We start from the raw sequence: 18,489 nt of genomic DNA on the forward strand, positions 1-18,489 counted from the left end.
GCTTAAGGCGTACAACATGCATAATTTCTGGATGTACTCGGCGCTGCTGCGATGCTGCCGCGCCGTCGGGAACGACCTCGTAGTTCAATTGTCCTAGTCGGCGAAGCACCTTGTAGGGGCCGAAGTATCGGCATAGAGAAAGGGATAGGGTAAAGAGCGGATACTTCCATAGGGCCCAGCGGCCCAATTGACTGTAGCGCACCAAGCGGCTGATGCTTGACGCACATCCGCTTTCGTTAAAGGCGCGCCGTTTGAATGCTGAAACGCGCTGCGCCACGGCGCGCAGTTTGAATGCTATTAAGCGCGTACCCTACTGCCGCGCCCTCTTGGCACATTATTTCTATTTTGTACGGTGTGGTATTATTTTTATATTTATTTTCAGCAACGAAATATATAATTAGGTCCGAATTACTGCTGATTGGCAATCAACGCAGCTGCGTCAAAGCCTTTGCCAAACAGCAGTATTGCAGGAAAGATTCCAGGAGCTCTGTGAAATAAACATTTATTTTGCTTCATACAATAACAGAAGATATACAATTCTGTCACAGTTTGGTGCACGAAAGCAACCAAGAGAGACAAAACGTAGGATACATCAGCCCAAGTGTACATTATAAAAAAGCAAACAGAAATTACACAAGACAAGAAACAACAAAGGTAGACAAATGCAGCATTGCATGCAGATATACAAAGTATGGAAAATGATACACAAGAAAATAGACATACACTATTCTCAAAATACATTCGCGGCTCCCTCAATACCCTGTACTTTGTTTTAAACACAGATTTCAAACAAATATACTTCAAGTAGTCTTGGGTATTATGCCATAGACACATTGCTTTCAGCTTAGCTGCGCACCCTTCCCCATACAATCATGCGTTTTTGGATATGACCTTGGCAGCAAACTTCCAGCAGACGGTCACGTCCTTCATCATTAGCATTACCTTTTGCAGAAACATTGAAGGGTTCCTAATCACAAATATTCTGTAAGCCCGAAATAAGCTGGAAAACATTGGCTCATGATACAAAGTGCCTTGTATTCATTTTACAATGACAATGTAACTAGCACTCGTTAAAATCATAGCCAGAATACTCAACCGTGTCAATATACGAATGCTTCCTCTATTATGCGCGTCTTTAAAGCCTGGATCTCTTTGGGACGTTAAATAGAAACCAATCAAGCTTAGCTTGCAATGTCGTCAGATGGTCAATTTGTTAGAATGTGAAAATATGTACCGATATTAATATTTGAAGAAAACATTGGGACGTTTATGTCATGCCTATTACCACATCTTTTATGTTAACTAACAATTATATCGTTGTAGGAATACCTAGCTGATCATTTAAAATGGCAAGCCGCAAGTGAAAGTTCAAACGTATCTACTCGTGGAATGCGCGATATTGGTCCGGACCTCTTGCACGTATGCTTCAATCGTCTCACCAGGGCACACAGCAGAGACGGCCGAATCCTGGCATAAGCTGGAAAATTTGCAGTAGAAATATATGTCATCGTGATACATCATTTACTGACACTGCGTAAAGAGATTAAAGGCGAGAAATCTGTAAAGGAATAAAGTTACGAATATTGGTGATTGATTTATCGAACCTCGCGGGCATACCCACGTAAAATACGCAAATCCTGCTACACAGCGAAGATTCCTACCACTTATTTCCAAGCTTTGCTTCATTGCGCGATGTTGGTCTGGTTTTAGAAGCTGTATTGATAGCCGACTACAAGTTTCATTTCCATAAAAATATTTGATACCTGGTGGCAACAACAGAGGGGATACCACAGTGCGCGTTAGTTGCACTGAAAATAAATGGGCGGGTGGAATACGTGTTTTCAGTATCGGAGAGGACGGAATTATCGGCGCGCCACTTCTTTAGTATCACGCTGTTTAGAAGCACCTCGGCATTTCCTTATCTATTGCCCCTTTTTTTTTAAGCACATTCCTTGCGGGTTTTTCGGCGCAGATGACGATCCTCGACAAACAAGTTTCTGGTTCTCCAGATTTTGTGCGGTGCCTTTTTTCTACCGTCTTAACAATAACTGTCCCGTATGTAGTACCACAGCCGGTCTCGAGGGAGAGAGCGTTTCTCTTCTCTTACGGCCTCTCCAGTGGGGTCTGTTTCCACCGCCCGCCGCGCCTCGGTGGGGTCGCCACCGCCCCACTGCTGCTCCTCCGCTATAGCCGTTCACGTGCAAAGGAAACGCGCGCTCGCTTTTAGCTTCGCCCGCGTCAGTTGCAACCGGCAGGTCCTGACATTTCGCCCCTTATGGTTTATACAAAGTCCATCATCAACATGGAACATTTATCGTGTGTGAGGAATAAAATACAGTCAATAATCCGCTCACGCGCGCGCTCCTTCGTCAATGCGGCCGCGCACGGTCGAATGAAGCCTCGGGTACACTTCAACATTTTTTACCCCTAAGTTTTGTATAATAAATTTACCAGGCTATGCAATCTGCCTTTGAATGCTTTAAGCAGGTGTAGCGCTACCGGACGTGAGTGCATGGTGAACTGTTGGGTGGAGATTCTGTCAACCGCTACCGTTTTCATTTAGATCAGAAGAGGCACCGGCAAAAATTCATGGCGCGTCTCAGATTCAGAGTAAATAACAAAAATTTACTCATATAGTAAACATTTCACTTGTCTAGTGGAGTGAGCTGTTCTATCTTCGCTCAAAACAATCGTTAAAAGACAGAAGATGTATAAGTAATTTCGCGACTACTTTTAATCAGGGAAATGGGCAGAAACAGTTAAGCAGAATCGAAAAGAGCTGCAAACAATAAAAATATTGTCCTTCAAAGTTACACATTGCACTATATATTCATCAATTCATCAAAATGCGACCTGCGTCTAGAAAATTCAGGCTCAAAATTTTCCTGCACGGTTTGTGGACAGTTGGCCTCTCGGTCTTCTCTGTCACTTTCCTGGTATAATTAACTGAGAAGAAGAATTCTGAGAAATGTTTTAAATATCAAAGAAGCGGACCTAATAACATAGCTGTTGTCAATTCCTTTCGGGCAACTCAGTGCTGAATTCTGAAATGCTGACTGAATCAGGATCTTACTTCGAGAACATTTCTGTGTAGTAGGTGCATGGCAGCTTTTTCGAAAAAAAAACACGTTTCTCCAATACGGCAACAAGCTCTGGTTTCGGATAATCCAGTCCACTAGAACATTGTCCTCGTAGAAGAGCGTACTACATGGGGCTGCTTCTTTCGCTATAGTTTTAAGAAAAATAGCGCAAGCGTTACACCCGAAGTTGATTAACTAAACGATGTATCCAGCGACGTAAGGTGAACCGGAATATGTAACAGTGGGAAATGGGATGGACCCCGCCGGGGTGGCACAGTGGTTACGGCGCTCGACTACTGTTCCCAAGGTTGCGGGATCGAATCCCGGCCTCGGCGGCAACTTTTCAATGGAGGTGAAAAGCAAGGCGCCCGTGTGCTGTGCGATGTCAGTGCACGTTAAAGAACCCCAGGTGGTCGAAATTTCCGGAGTCCTCCACTACGGCGTCTCTTATAGCCTTAGTTGCTTTGGGACGTTAAACCCCTCAAACCAAACCAAACCGAAATGGGATGGTAGGAGATGCCATCACTTTCTTCAGTGCCTTGATTTTGCTCTCAGATGAAACGTCCGTCTTGACAATGTAGTCATGTGCTGCTAGCTGCTACGGCCCTCGCATCTATCATATATGTCATTCCCTTGCGCACATTAACCTTACTTTCCCTAAGAGAGCCTCAATGGGTCGCTATATAAGGCTTGAAATGAGTCTTCAGTGAGAGTGTCCTTCTTTAACGCTTTAGAAGTTTCTTGCATACTTTCGATATAGCAGGTGAGCTCATTTGTAAGTCACTGCATCGAGTATCACCTTCATTATTTATTGGCCTGTTTTACCACTTCGAGCACAAGTGGTGTCATGAATATCAAAACATTTTTTTGTTTTCATAATAAGCATAATATCATGTAAAAATTTCATTAAAACAATGTTTATAATACCACACATTGGCTAATATATGAATTGTAATAACATTTAAAACTCAACCCTACAACATTTACTTTGACTGTTATACTAATAATTTATATCATGAAAGCATTTTGCAATTTACATTACATTTTTATGAAATTATTTTCATCTTCGGTGCTACATGAATGGTTTCGCATCTAGCGCTGAAAGACGGTTTTGCTGTTGCAGACGAGTTGCTGTCATGTTAGCCTTGAAGAAGCTTCGATGTGATCACTGCTCATTCAGCTTTCTTTTTGTTCCTATTCTTGTACAGGCTTGGGGAAAATTCGGATTAAAATGGACAAAAGTAGCTACCTTGACGCAATGTATGCCATGCTTGTCGAACATTTGCTGAACGACAGGGTTTTTTATATCCGTTCACGTGTAGTACGTTCGCGACATGCAGCTGCAGCATATATCTTCTGTGCTCTTTAATTTCGGGGCTGCACTCACCCCGAAACTCGCGAGCGACAGCGCGAAACCAGGCAAAAGCCACCCGCCGCCGCTGAAGCAGACGCGGAGCGAACAGTGAGCAGGTCGCGCCCCTTGCGGTGGCGGAGAGCGTAACTCAAGGAGAAAAGTTCTCATTGTTCCCACGGCGATTGAGAAGGCCGTAAGAAAGAGCGCGCGCTCTCTCCCTCGAGACCGGCCGTGGTAGTACATACAACGAGAAAACACTCGTCTAACACATTAACCTACTCTCGATGTCCAGAAAGAGAATTGCGCAATGGTGAAGGCGATAAAAAACACCCCAACACGTAAAACTCAACGAGAAACCACGCAACAGTAACCACTAGGCCATCCAAGCAAAGAACGCCAGGCGTGGGTTCGCTCTTATCTAACTGCGCAGTAACCGGCGAGCCCTTGTGGCGCCTTTACCGAGCACATATAGGCCTTCTCTTCACAACCGCGCCAGCCAGGGTGCTCTGCTAAAACTTTAAAATGCAGAGTTTGCAAACCGCAAAAATATCTCACCTTGCCTTTGCTGGAAGCTGCCCGGGTGTCACGAACTGGCCGACCCATGACGTGCGCACCGGCGCCTGCTCACGAGCTGCGCAATTCAAGGAACCGGCCAGCGCGGTCAGCATAAATTGCTCGAAATGCAACGTTTTAAACCGAAATAATGTTCCCCACCTTGCCGTCCTCACAAACTGCAGTAGTTCCCCTTCGAAGGCCAAGGAAGCCGCAGTCCGACCTCACGAACACGCAGTCCGCGTAGACGGCGTTAGCTTTCCGCAGTCTGCTTCGGTCTGAGCCGGCAGCACATGCTCCGCGCGGCGCGACAGATGCTCGTGGCGCCATCCATTTCGTCGTGCGTGAAGCTGTTACTAGCGTTACCATTCATGCGTCATTTCCTGGGGCCAGATTTCGCCGAGTGTCCGCCTTTACACAATCCCTTTCTCTATGGTATCCAAGGTGGTATTCACGTAAAAGCTTTTCGCCCAGTCCGCGGCGGCGAATCGGCGCCCAAACCCAGACTTGATCGCACGGCTTGTACTCAGCATCGCGTCGTCGTAAGTTGTAATGTCGGGAGTCGGTTTGTTGCTGATATTTAATGCGCATTTGGACGAATCTTCGGCTTACTCTGCACGTTGAAGGTAGGCGGCGACGTCCAGGTTATCCGCATCGGTTACGTGTGGCAGCATTGCGTCAAGCGTCGTCGTGGACTCCCTGCCGTACACAAGGCTGAACGGGGACGAACTGGTTGTCTCCTGGACGGCGGTATTATAAGCGAAGATGACGAAGGGTAGAATGGCGTCCCATGTCTTGTGCTTGGCGTCGACGTACATTGCAATCATATCCGCAATAGTTTTGTTGAGATGCTCCGTAAGTCAATTTGTCTGGGGATGGTACGCAGTAGTTCGTCGATGACTTGTATGACTGTATTCTAGGATGGCTTGCGTCAGCTCCGCCGTAAATGCCGTTCCCTTGTCCGTGATGAGGACTTCTGGGGCACCGTGTCGCAAGAGAATTTGTTTGACAAAAAACTTTGCGACTACTACCGCAGTACCATTGGGCAGTACCATTGGACAGTGCTTTAGCTTCGGCGTATCTGGTAAAGTAGTCGTAGGCCACGATGATCCATTTGTTACCCGCAGATGAAGATGGAATGGGGCCGAGAAGATTCATCCCAATTTGTTCAAATAGCAGGGTTGGGGGTGGTATCGGGTTCAGTAGCACAGCTGGCCTGATCGGTGGCGTCTTGCGTCGCTGGCACTCACGGCACGTTTTTACGTAATGGGCAACGTCGGCAGGCAGTCGCGGCCAGTAGTACTTCTCCTGGATTCGATGCAACGTGTGCGCAAAACCGAATTGCCCTGCTGTTGGCTCGTCGTGCAACGCATGAAGAATTTCCTCTCTGAGGTTTTTAGGCACGACAAGAAGATGCGCTGTCTTGTTGGGAGCGAAGTTCTTCTTTACGATGACATTATTGCTTAAGGCGAACGACGACTGACGCCTAAACACAGCAGGAGGAGAAGCGGTCTTGCCTTCTAAGTAATCTGCTAGGTCTTTCAGCTGAGAATCTGATCGCTGTTGTTGTGCAAAGCTGCTGGCGCTTACTGGTCCCAGAAAGGATTCGTCGTCATTGTCATTCAAAGGAACGTAGACGGGAGCGCGGGATAAGCAGTCTGCGTCTAAATGCTTGCGGCCCGCCTTATAGACTACAGTAACGTCAAATTCTTGAAGTCTTAGGCTCCATCGGGCAATGCGGCCGAAGGGGTCTTTCAAATTAGCCAGCCAGCAGAGCGCGTGGGGCTCACTTACCACCTTGAATGGTCGAACGTGTAGGTAAGGACAGAACATAGAAATGGCCCAGATGATCGCGAGGAACTCCTTCTAGATCGTCGAGTAATTGAATTCGGCTTTAGTGAGGGATAATTAGAAACATTTCAAATATCAAATCGTATTGAAAATGACGTCATACTGAGTGTCGCTCGCAAAAAGAACGATTTACCGTTTGAGTACTACGCTGTGGGAGGTAAGAGATTATAAATACCAATGGGTCTGTACTGTCATATTTTTCTGGTTTTGCTTTGCCAGTCTTTGCATCGCCAATTTTTGCGACGTTTCTCGCCTTTAGACCTAAGTGTAGACTCAGAAATTCACTAGAATTCACCGGGATGGCATGTGTGCTCACATTCGTCCTTCGCTTGGCAGCACTTATTGCAGGACGGCCAAGTCCCTAGCATGGTGACCGCAGTTGTAACTTATGCACATACACTTCTAGAGGCAAACAACTTTCCACCTAATATCAAAACTTCGAGCATGGCAAATTGAACAAAAAAAAAAGACGCGGCAATAGCATGCAACACGGCAGTAGCAGCAGCGGTGGTAAGAGACAACTCTAAGTAGAAAAAAAACCTGCGTTTACCAGCCTGGGAGGCGATTAAAAACAGTTTAGTTGACGTCTTTCCTCCACCATCGCTGCTGCTTGTGTGACCCGTTTGCAGCTCGGCCGGTAGAAGCGTGGTGGCGAAAAAGTTCTGACGTCACGCGCCACTTGATCTCTTGAAGTCAGGGAAAAGGGCTTGGTGGAACCTGGGAGGCGATAAAAAGACAGATTAGTTGGGCGTCTTCGACTACCGGCGCTGCTGCTAGTTACAAACGCATATGTTTGTATATATGCTTCACCCCTTAATTCCATATGTTAGATGTGACTTTACAATATCTTTATTGACGCTCTGCAACAGAACCGCATTGCTTCTCGCCGAATAAAGCTGGACCTAATGTATGCCTTACCTTATTACTGCCAGCTAATGTTTAAATTCGTCGTTAGGAACTATTTACGGATGTAATAGTTAGGCGAGTAGCAAACAAAAAATTCCGCTCTTCTTACCTGCGATTCGGCTCTCACTGCAATACTCCATCGATCGTACGCCAATTCCGCAGCAGATGGCGCGAGCCACCGCCTGATTCAAAGCCTACTCATCCAACCATCGTCTTTAAATCATTGGAGTTTAAGGAGAGTGGAGGGAAAGAAAGACAGACTACAGACTTTAAGCGGAAATAAATAACCAAACGAAGGTTATCTGATTGGTGGTTTATTCAATGCAGGATATTTTGGATTGTAAAACGTTTATTGCCAAGAGTCTGAAGGGCATATAGGCCCCTCGCCTAAACGACGGCCAGAAGGTTTTGGCTCCTGGCGGCGTCTTCGGCCAGTTGGACGACTTTTGTTTGATTCTCCGGATCGGAGCTGAGTAGGAGAGCCTCCCATTGTTCAAGTGACTTTATTTTTTGTCCCTCCAGGGAAGCAAAAGGCCATTTCCAGATAATATAGTTGAGATCCGCTTTGGCCTTTCATTGCTTACACTCGTTTGAATATTGTCCCGGATAATAACGACTACACATAAGCGGGTTCGGAAACGTATAAGTATGGAGACGGCGCCAAGAGGTGGCTTGACTCTTTCTCAATGATTTATCAGCGGCGGGGTACTTCGTTCGATTAAGCCTATAATGTTGTGTGATCTCTCTGTAGCACACAAGACGATCCCTGTCTGGGAAGCCCTCGGTATGGCCACTGGCTCGGAAAGCAAGACCTCGAGCCAGTTCGTGAGCTGCTTCATTTCCAGCCAGGGATGCGTGTGCAGGTGTCCAGACTATGCGAATTTTGCGGTCGTGCCTTGCAGTCCGCAGTATTCCGTTCGTCAGAGGGGAGACCCTCCCCTTGGCAAAGTTCATCACTGCTACCTTTGAGTCACTGCAGGAGTGTAATTCCTCCCAGCACTAAATACGAAATGGAGTGGTGCATGAGAAGAATGTGATTGTGAGGCTGAGGGTATGAGAAGGCGATGCGAACGGGGCCCCATAAAGCTATAGCGTTGAACTCTTGAAAGCGAAGCTTAAGCGTTTTGCCAATTTTAAGGCGAAAGCCTTCAATTGTTTATACTGTCGGCGTTCGTTCATCTGGCCAATGTATTTTTTAATCAAATGACGTCATCAGAAAAAAATTCTGCCACCACCGGTAATCGAACATCCATCCCTTGCATCCCCAGCCGAGCACTTTAACAAACTGCGTCACGCCCGAAGTCATAAAACGCACATCAAAATTTTTGTCCACTGTGAGCAAGATATTGAAAATAATTCCTCTCACCACCAGGGCTCGACCTCCATCTCTTGTGTCCCCAGCCGAGCGGTTTGACAAACTGCGCCACTCCCAGGATTTTTTTTTATTGCATGGAAGTACTCCAAGCCCAATTTAACCAGGTTGCATCCCGCAGCCTGTCATACACAGTCGAACGGGATCGTGAAACGCCCACCATAATTCTTGTCTACATGAGGACGGCAGTAGCGATGACAATGACGCTGTAATTAGTGATGAAATTATCAATTATAACTTTGCATTTAGTTGTTAATGTGAGCAAAAATGATGCACTGTGTGCACCAGGAACGCTTAGGCTTTCGCAGTTCTGCCGTGCAGATTCCACAGTGCTCTCGGAACTTTTTTGTTGGCCCCAACCAATGTAGGTAATTTTTTTATTCACTTTTATTTCGCACATGAACAGAAATCCGCGAAACACTTCGTCTCAAAGCAAAAGAAAAAACTACATCCGTCATCGTAGTAAGCTCTAAGGATTTCATCTCGAACAGGCTCAAGCACGACGTTTTGCGACCAGATTTCATTTCAACACTTCAATTTCACTCTTGACGATCAATTTCGATGAATAAAATACTGAGGTTTTCCTTCACGCTTCGAAAACTAAAAAGATTTCAAAGAATGGGAAAAAACAAGGGTGGTCCTTACGGCACGTGTAACGATTTAGGTTATTGTGTGAGAAGGAAAACGAGTTGGAAATTACGAATTGAATAGGAAAGAGCAGCGTTGACAGCACAAATACCAGAAGTGGCGCGTCAAAACACGTCTCTATGTATGATTCACACGAACACATTGGGGTGCACCGCAAGAACACCCGAGAGAAGCACTTCACCGCACTACGTCATGCCTTCTATTGGTTAGACATGCCTGCAGAAAAAATAAAACACCTAGGAAAGGCTTCGTCTGCACATGAGCAGGAAAATGCAGCAGAAAATGATGATCCTCGGGAAATGCGCTGCCCAGTGAAGCTTGTCAGTTGGTGGCACGAATGATGATGAGGCTGGGAAGAATACAAAACAAATTTGACCGGGAAAAGTAATTACGAAGAGACGGGAAAAAGGGCAGGGGTACTCGCTCGCTAAGCCTTGGCCGACGTCCCGGGCTCTTCGTCGCGATTTTCGAAAGTGTCCCACTCGATGTGCTGCTCGTAGAAACGAATAACCACTTGCGGGCAGCGGACGTTGGTCTCCCGTGCAGTCACTAAGTCCGTTACGTCACAGTTCTTCCACTTGATGAGGAACATGAGCTCCCCAGAACAAATACTTGCCCCGGTGATGCGGTCAGGTTCCAGGCCCCGTTCAAATCCACGTGGTTTCGGGGCACCCCGGGCTCTCTGCTTCTTTCGCTTCGGCGCGTCGCTATCATCGCCCATCTTCTGCGTGGAGCGGGATTCGGCTTTCCTCTTACGCATCATCTCGAACTGCGCTAACAGGACTGGGCAGTCGAGGTGGTCCTCCAGTTCCAAGGTGCTCTTGCTGCCGCCGTAGCCTTTCCACTTGAGCACGAAATCACCCTTCCACTGTGACGCGCGCCGGTCGAAAATTTTCTCGACGATGAACTCCTAGGGCACGGTAGGCGTCTTGTATGTACACTCGAGAGCTCGTCTTGTCCGTCTTCTTGCAGGTCAGTTATATGGGGACCAGCGAGAAATGGCAGCTCACTGCACGCCACCGCGTGGTCGCGTAGGTTTGTGCACGGGAGAGGAGGCAAACAACCACAATCGCGAAAATCGCTCTGGTCAGTCCCCGCGCAGAATGAGCACTAAGGGAAGGAGGCGGCACGCAAGACACTGCGGAAAGAAAGCGCGCTGAATGGTTGGCCGACGCCAACCAGTTCACTGGTTTTGAGACATTAATAAAAGGTCACGTAATATAACCCGCGCGCGAGCCGTTGTTTATCACGTTCCTTCATCCTGCGTTAAATGTTGGTTAAATCGGCCGATGAGTCATAGTCAGTCAAAAGCAACATTGGTGGCCTTGTCATCCGAATTGCAACAGCACGTGGCTCCACATTACAAGAAAAGTAAAGATAAGAAATGCTGCTACACGCTGTTTTCACAAAACGAACTTTCTTTTTCACCATCACGATCGCTCAAACGGAAGCTGAAATGCTTTTCGCAAAAAGTGAGTGCTGTGCAGTATTTTATAGTTTTTTTTTCTCCGCTGAACAAGACTTTCATACTTAAAAGTGGCAGAAGTGGGCGCTGGGGCTCGTTTTTCACAAGAAAACGAGCACCAGCGGTTCCGCCCTGCAAGCAAACACCGCTGTTTTCTGTAATTGGCCGGGCCTATTATGACGTAATTCGCATTACGTCAAGCCAGTGCTGGCGGTGTTGCTGCGTGCGCATTGCTTCAGGACCGCTCTATTTCAAATGTTATTGATTTTTAGAACAATGAAAAACTCCTCGGACAGTTACCGTACGCGTTCGAGCAACAAGAAGTTTTGAAAACAAAACGAAACGGCGCTACGAAAGACGCTGTCGAGTACGTCGACAGTAGAAACTTTTAGTTGGGCGTACGCAGTGACGATGCGTGTAACGAATGCGTATACGCATATTCGTACCTAACGCGATGTGTCTTGCCGCGTTGTGTGTGCCTTCTCTCTCTGTCCTTGTCTTGGTGCGCTACATTTTATTTCCTTGCGGGTGCACTCACGCATCATATCCCGGCGTACGCCCGTTGCTGCATGCTTTGCGTGATGCGTTGACAACATGGCAGTGTCGTTATTGCGACATTTACAGCGCACGCAACGCAGTGAGCAATACATACAGTCGAGCGCGATTTGAAGGTGATCGCGCGAGCGTCGACCAGCCTAGCACTCCAGGCACCTGGCGGCCGGGTTTGAAGCAGGAAAATTCATAATTTCGCAATCTTCTCTCCCTCATTCGCTGTTCCGTACAACAGACATCACCCCCGCGACAATCACACCACCTTTGCTCTCTATTCTAAGCTCTCCATTTGTTGTGATAAAGTGTCCAATTTCAGATAATACCGAAGAATACGTCATGCGCACAACGATCACTGCCTGTTCGCAAAACCAAAAGAAAAAAAAAGGAAGTGATGTCCCAGGAGGGGGTGACGCCTGCTGAAGGAACAGCAAAAAGAGTGAGGGAAGCTGGTATGATACCTCCCTCGCCTCGGCAGAGAATTCTGGGTCATGGCGCTGTTCCCGGTCGACGCTCGCGTGATAACCTTCAAATCGCGCTCGACTGTACGCACATATACTACGCACGCCCAACTAAATGTACCTCGAGAAAGCATATTCAACACATTCGCACTAGTCGAAAAGCGAAAGAGCTTTAGCAACTGCACTTTATACACTAAAGCACGTTTCGGTACCAACAAAAGGAATAGGCATTATATATGATGCAATCCTAGTCCACAGCGCGTTTATACAACTTTCAAGTATGGCCCACCGGCGCAACGACTAACGAATGCGTATTGCAGCTGCTGCCCGTCCCGTCTTTTGAGCTTAGTTGGCGTGGTGCGCTGTTCAACGCAACGCCGAAAATGGTCCGATTTCAGCCCTATTGTTAAACAGACAGGTTCGCAGCTCCTGCAGCGCTAGATGAAGCGAGCCTACCAGAAACGTGCCGGCAGAGAGCGCGGCGGACGGGCGCTTTGACCGATCCCATTCATTGGTCGTCGCTAGGCGTACATATATGAATTCGCATCGGCGCCGCAGCGCATGACGCTTAGCGATTGAGCAGTGCTGTAGTAAACGAGCTACTCACAGCAACCCGCAACCTCCCGATAACTCAACTGCTCTCTTCAATCCTCCGACCACAAAGCTTCTGTCATGACAGCCAAGAACTGTTAGTGCAGTGTTTCTTGAAGGAATACGTGTAAAAAATAAAAAAACGTCTAATTGTACATACGTGCCATTGCTCGAAATCTTTGCCTCAATTTATCAAAAAAGTGAAACAGCTGATGAGCTGCGCTCAAATTTCGCATTAAAAAGCAACGTAATCGTGGGAAAGTTTTCCTTCTATACGGCCGTAAACCCGCCTCAACTAAGAACACGGTACTCCATATCGCCCTGACACCTCCGAATCGACCACAATCTCTCAATCGGCAGCAAATGCAGAAGAATGTCGCCAGTGTGCCCGATCATTTACAACCCAGAACTAGGGTCACCAGCAATTCCTTCGCGCACCGACTTGTCCAGCTTCTTTATACACCACAGACTCCCTCGAGTGGCTTTGGGTTCTTGCCACCCCCTCCAACCTCTCTACCAAACTTGCTTCCAAATACCATAGTCCATATCGGATAATTTGAAAGACCGCTCCGGTGAACTAAGTTATAGAACCGCTTGGACCGACACCGGATATGCGTCTCCGCGGGCGTGAAACAGTGCACGCTGACCGCCTCAAGCCCTGTTATGACCCACCCGCCTGTTGTGTAGACGCCATGAGTCCGCACGATGCCTCCTTTTTTCCCGGGGGTATTTGTAGTGTCTCAACAACACTCCGTGACTGTCGGAAAGAAGACGACCGTATGTCGAAAGGCGCGTGCTAACAAGGATGACGTCAGACAAAGAAGACGATGCAAGAGACTGGCTTGCTAGTTGAACGTTCGACCGTAACACCGACCTGAGATTGTACGTACTCTTACAATATATTGTCACGCTACTGACGACGATGAAGGATTATGATGGTGGGGCAGAAGAGGAGGAAGAAGCGTTTGTTTCTGGAGGCTAGTAGACTTCATCTTGTCCCGCTGCCTCAGCACTGTAAACAAACACCCCTTTCGTATTGCACGCATTACACCGTAACAATTTGGTGGAAGGTGCTCCGTTCGATCCTTACCTACAGCGCTGCAAGACCAACTGGAGTTTCGACGTAGTCGCCACCTCACTGGAATGCCACTGCTCCCAACCATCATGGAGCACACCGACTCTAACTGTGCAAGCCGCGACGCTACAAGCCAGGCTGGCGACAGGCCTGCCCCCTCCAGCGCTATTCCGTCCCATCCTTACCGGGAAGCACGACCGTTTGTAGAGAAGGTGAGGACGTTGAGAAGTGGCTGCTTCATTACCAACGAGTTAGTCAGTACAACAGGTGGGATCATGTTACCATGCTTGCAAACGTCATTTTCTTTCTCACTCACAAGGCGATGACCTGGTTTGGGAATAAAGAGGACAACTTGATGACTTGGGAACGATTCGCCACCGAGTTAAAACAGCGTTTTGGTAACTCCGTTTCGAGCAAAAAGCGGGCTGAGCAGACCCTTGCTCAAAGAGCTCAATTGCCCGATGAAACTTGTACGGCTTATACAGAAGAGATCCCCAGACTATGCAAATGTGTAAATTCCAACACGCCCGAGGAAGAGAGTCGGCCACATATTTAAGGGTATCACGACGGACGTATACAACTTCTTAATCGCCAAAGACAACCTTGACACTGTCACCGATGTCATTAGACACATCGGGCGTTTCAAACTTTTAAAACATGTATTACGTCGAAATTTCGGCGGCTGGCCAACGTTCCTACCGTGGCCAGCCCTGATGACCATGCCCAACTAGATCTTTCGTCAACTATCCGGCAAATCATAAGGGAAGAACTTCTACGGCTCAACCAACTTCCCCTGCATGAATCTGCTGAGGTCTCTGTGCAGAGGATCTCTAGACGACCGGCTTCACCACCACAAGCTATTGCAGTGCAGCCTTTCTGCCAAGCTCCTGAAATTGCAGCTTCTATTGACTACCCGCTAATGCAATCTGCCAAACCGACTGCATCGATGCTTGGCGCCCCAAGATATGGCGTCACCTCAAGTGCACCTAGATCTTCAAATTCGATCTACCACGACTCCTGAGCAGTACGAGCATTCAGCTAGACTTATGACGCACCCTGCTGTTCCTGGCTACTATCCACAACAGCATTTTCTACCTACCCCACCGATATGCTACCGCTGCGGCGTCGAAGGCCACATCGCCAGGTTCTGCCGCAGTGGGTTCCCGCCACGCTATAACCGCCCGGCGCCTTCAACAGTACCAAACAATCGAGAATACAGCACCATTTTCAGCAATCAAATACTCCGCGTGGGTATTACCGCAAAATCCAGAGCGAGAATTTCCGCGATCATTCCCCTGCATCTATCGAAGTGTTACTCCTCCACCTGCCTTCCGTGCCCATCACCGCGGCGGGGCTCCATGTCGCCCCGTCAAGAAAACTAACCAGCGCGACCAATGGGGCGAGGCCGCTGGAAATGTGCTGTGTGCCAACATCCCTCCAACTCTAATGCTCAAAAAACAAAATTCGAGTGTTAATTTGTGGTGTGTGTACATTAGCTTTAGTGGATACGGGTGCGACTGTGTCTGTGATGAGTAATCAGTTTAGGCGCTATTTGGGACGCAAAGTGATGCTTGAATATGACCGTGCTTCAACTTTTTGTGGTGTGAGTGGAAAGGTGGTGCGGTCTCTGGGTGTATGTATTGCGCAAGTGTCTGTGGGTGGTGCAATTTTTTAAGCCGAATTCTTCGTCTTACCCCACACTGCGCATGACATCATCTTAGGAATGGTCTTTTTGAAGTTTTGTGGCGCTTCCGTGGACTGCCGAAGTAAAGAGATTCATTTGGACGGCTCGCATCTGCCGAATCGTTTTGAAAGCAGCCGTAATGAAGAGACAGTTTTTAGTATTACCGAAGACACAGTCGTTCCACCCTTGTCTGCCATGTTCGTCTCCGTGTCCGTTCCACTTCTTGACCACATTCCATTTCAGACCGGTGTGCACCCAGTTCACTCAGCATGCTTGAAGAAAAATGTTGTTATTCCTCATTGTATGATCTCCTTGCATCACGGTAGTGCCTTGTTATGGACAATCAATCCATCGTCCGAGCCCGAAGTTTTACCCACAGGACTGAAACTTGCCTCATGTGGACCCGATCCACCCAGCGTTGTTGCTTTGGTCACAGATGCTACGAGTGCCACTGTACCTCCGGCTGCTGATAAAACTTCGATCGGCCACATGATCAGCGCCGATCTCAGCTCACCTCAACGTCATACTCTTGTGGATATTCTCCTACCCTTTTTGCCTATGTTTGACTTTTCTCAAACAGATGGACCAACCTCTCGCCCCGCACCTCGGACACATCATACTATCGACAATGGTTCGGCTCGTCCCATCCATAAAAAGCCATATCGCGTGTCCCCCTCTGAGCGCAAAGTCATTCATGAGCAAGCGGAGGACATGCTACGGAAGAAGGTGATACAGGAGTCATCTAGCCCTTGTTTAGCCCCTGTTATTCTCGTGCGCAAGAAAGACGGTTCGTGGCGATTTTGCGTCGATTACTCGCGTCTAAATTCTGTTACGAAAAAGGACGTCTATCCTCTTCCTCGCATAGAAGACGCCCTCGACTGCCTCTCTGGTGCGTCTTATTTTTCTTGTCTTGATCTCAGATCTGGCTACTGGCAAATTCCAACGGACCGTGCGGATAAGAAAAAAACAGCCTTCGTAACACCTGATGGCCTTTATGAGCTTAATGTTATGCCATTCGGGCTGTGCAATGCGCCTGCCCCATTTGAACGATTTATGGACATAGTTTTGCGCGGCTTAAAATGGGATATTTGTCTCTGTTACCTAGACGATGTCGTCATATTCGGGAAGTCCTTCCAAGAACACAATGACCTTTTAGTACGCGTCTTGAATTGTCTGCACAACGCCGCCCTAATTCTAAACTCGAAAAAGTGCCGCTTTGGAGAGCACCAAGCTCTGGTCCTAGGACACCTTGACAATGGGTATAGTGTAATGTCAGATTCGCAGAAAACTGCCATTGTTGAGTCTTTTAAAACCCCGCAGACAGTGAAGGAGTTGCGCAGTTTTCTAGGGTTGTGCTCGTATTTTAGATGCTTTATACATCGCTTTGCTGACGTTGCTTACCCATTAACGTGCCTTCTGCACAAAACTCCACTTTTGACTGGATACCAGAGTGCGACGCGTCATTCCGCCAACTGAAGTTTCATTTAATATCGAAACCCAACCTACGTCACTTCGATCCTGCTGCAATGACAGAAGTACATACGGACGCTAGTGGAATCGGTCTCGGTGCAGTCCTAGTTCAATGGCACGGCGAACGAGAGCATGTTATCGCGTACGGAAGTCGTACCTCGAGGAATCCGGAGCGAAACTACAGTCACCGAACAGGAATGCCTGGCTGTCGTTTTCGCTGTGCAGCGTTTCCGTTCATATTGTACGGACGGTCCTTTACTACCGTAACTGACCATCATTCACTCTGTTGGCTGCGGAATCTTCGAGACCCATGGGGTCGCCTCTCACGCTTGGCACTCCGGTTACAGCAATATGACTTTGCCGGGGTGTACAAAAGCGGGAGGCGTCATGCAGACGCAGATTGTCTTTCTAGGATGCCAATGGCCACGACTGTATCTGACAGCGGCGATTTCGACAATTACATATCGACCCTAGAGGCAGCGTTCCCCGACACGAATGTTTTTAAAGTAGAACAGCAAAGGGATAGAAGTCTGCAGCCTCTCTTTGCCACCCTCCAAGCCAGCGCAGCTACAAGCCGCTTTTGTGTGCGTGATGGCCTCCTATAGAAAACGTTTTTCGCCTGTCGGTCAGTGATACCTACTCGTAGTTCCCAAGGTACTTTTCACGGACGTATTACGTGTCATGCATGATGATCCGACATCTGGGCATTTAGAATCAGTTCGAACACTCCACCGTGCTCTAGAAAGATTTTACCGGCCCAGAATGCGCTCGAATATTGAACAATACGTTGTCAGTTGCAAGCAATGTCAATGCTACAAACGTCCCACTGCAACTCCATCTGGCTTGCTGCATCCTGTGAAGACCACGACAGCGCCATTTGATCAAGTAGGCATTGCCCTCGTAGGCCCGTTTCCGAAGTCCTTGGATGGAAATCGCTGGATTGTAATCTGCGTGGACCACCTCACACGTTACTGTGAAACCGCCGCTATTCCGTCTGCTATGGGCATCAAGTGTCGCTTTTCCTGCTGCACTCAGTCATTTTACGACACGGGCCGCCACGATTTGTCATCACTGATCGGGGCCGGCAATTCACTTCAGATGTTGAATAGCTCATGCGCTTATGCGCCGTAACTTCCCGACACTCGATGCCATACCATCCCCAGACAAATGGCTTGACTGAGAGTGTAAACAGAAAGCTAACCATGCTAGCCATGTATGTGGATGCAGGGCATAACAACTGGGACTCTATACTTCCCTTCATCACGTATGCGTTTAATACCGCCGCGCATGAGACGACTGGGTACAGTCCATTCTTTCTGCTGTATGTCAGACCACCACGCTACTCCCTGGATACTATCCTACCCTTCTCAAGCCGTGAAGATCCCTGCCTGGCTGAGACTGTCTCGCTGAAGAAGCTCGGAGAATCGCCCA

General features: G+C 47.9%; 1 pseudogene; it reads right to left on the minus strand.

Moving 5' to 3' along the window:
• Nucleotides 1-8,956: 8,956 nt before the first annotated feature.
• Nucleotides 8,957-11,285, minus strand: LOC146183060 (chromobox protein homolog 1 pseudogene; annotated as a pseudogene).
• Between the last annotated feature and the right edge of the window lie 7,204 nt (nucleotides 11,286-18,489).

This window comes from Amblyomma maculatum, chromosome 7 (genome assembly GCF_055883805.1).
Source record: "Amblyomma maculatum isolate TAMU_Amacu chromosome 7, ASM5588380v1, whole genome shotgun sequence".
In the NCBI taxonomy this organism is placed as follows: Eukaryota; Metazoa; Arthropoda; class Arachnida; order Ixodida; family Ixodidae; genus Amblyomma; species Amblyomma maculatum.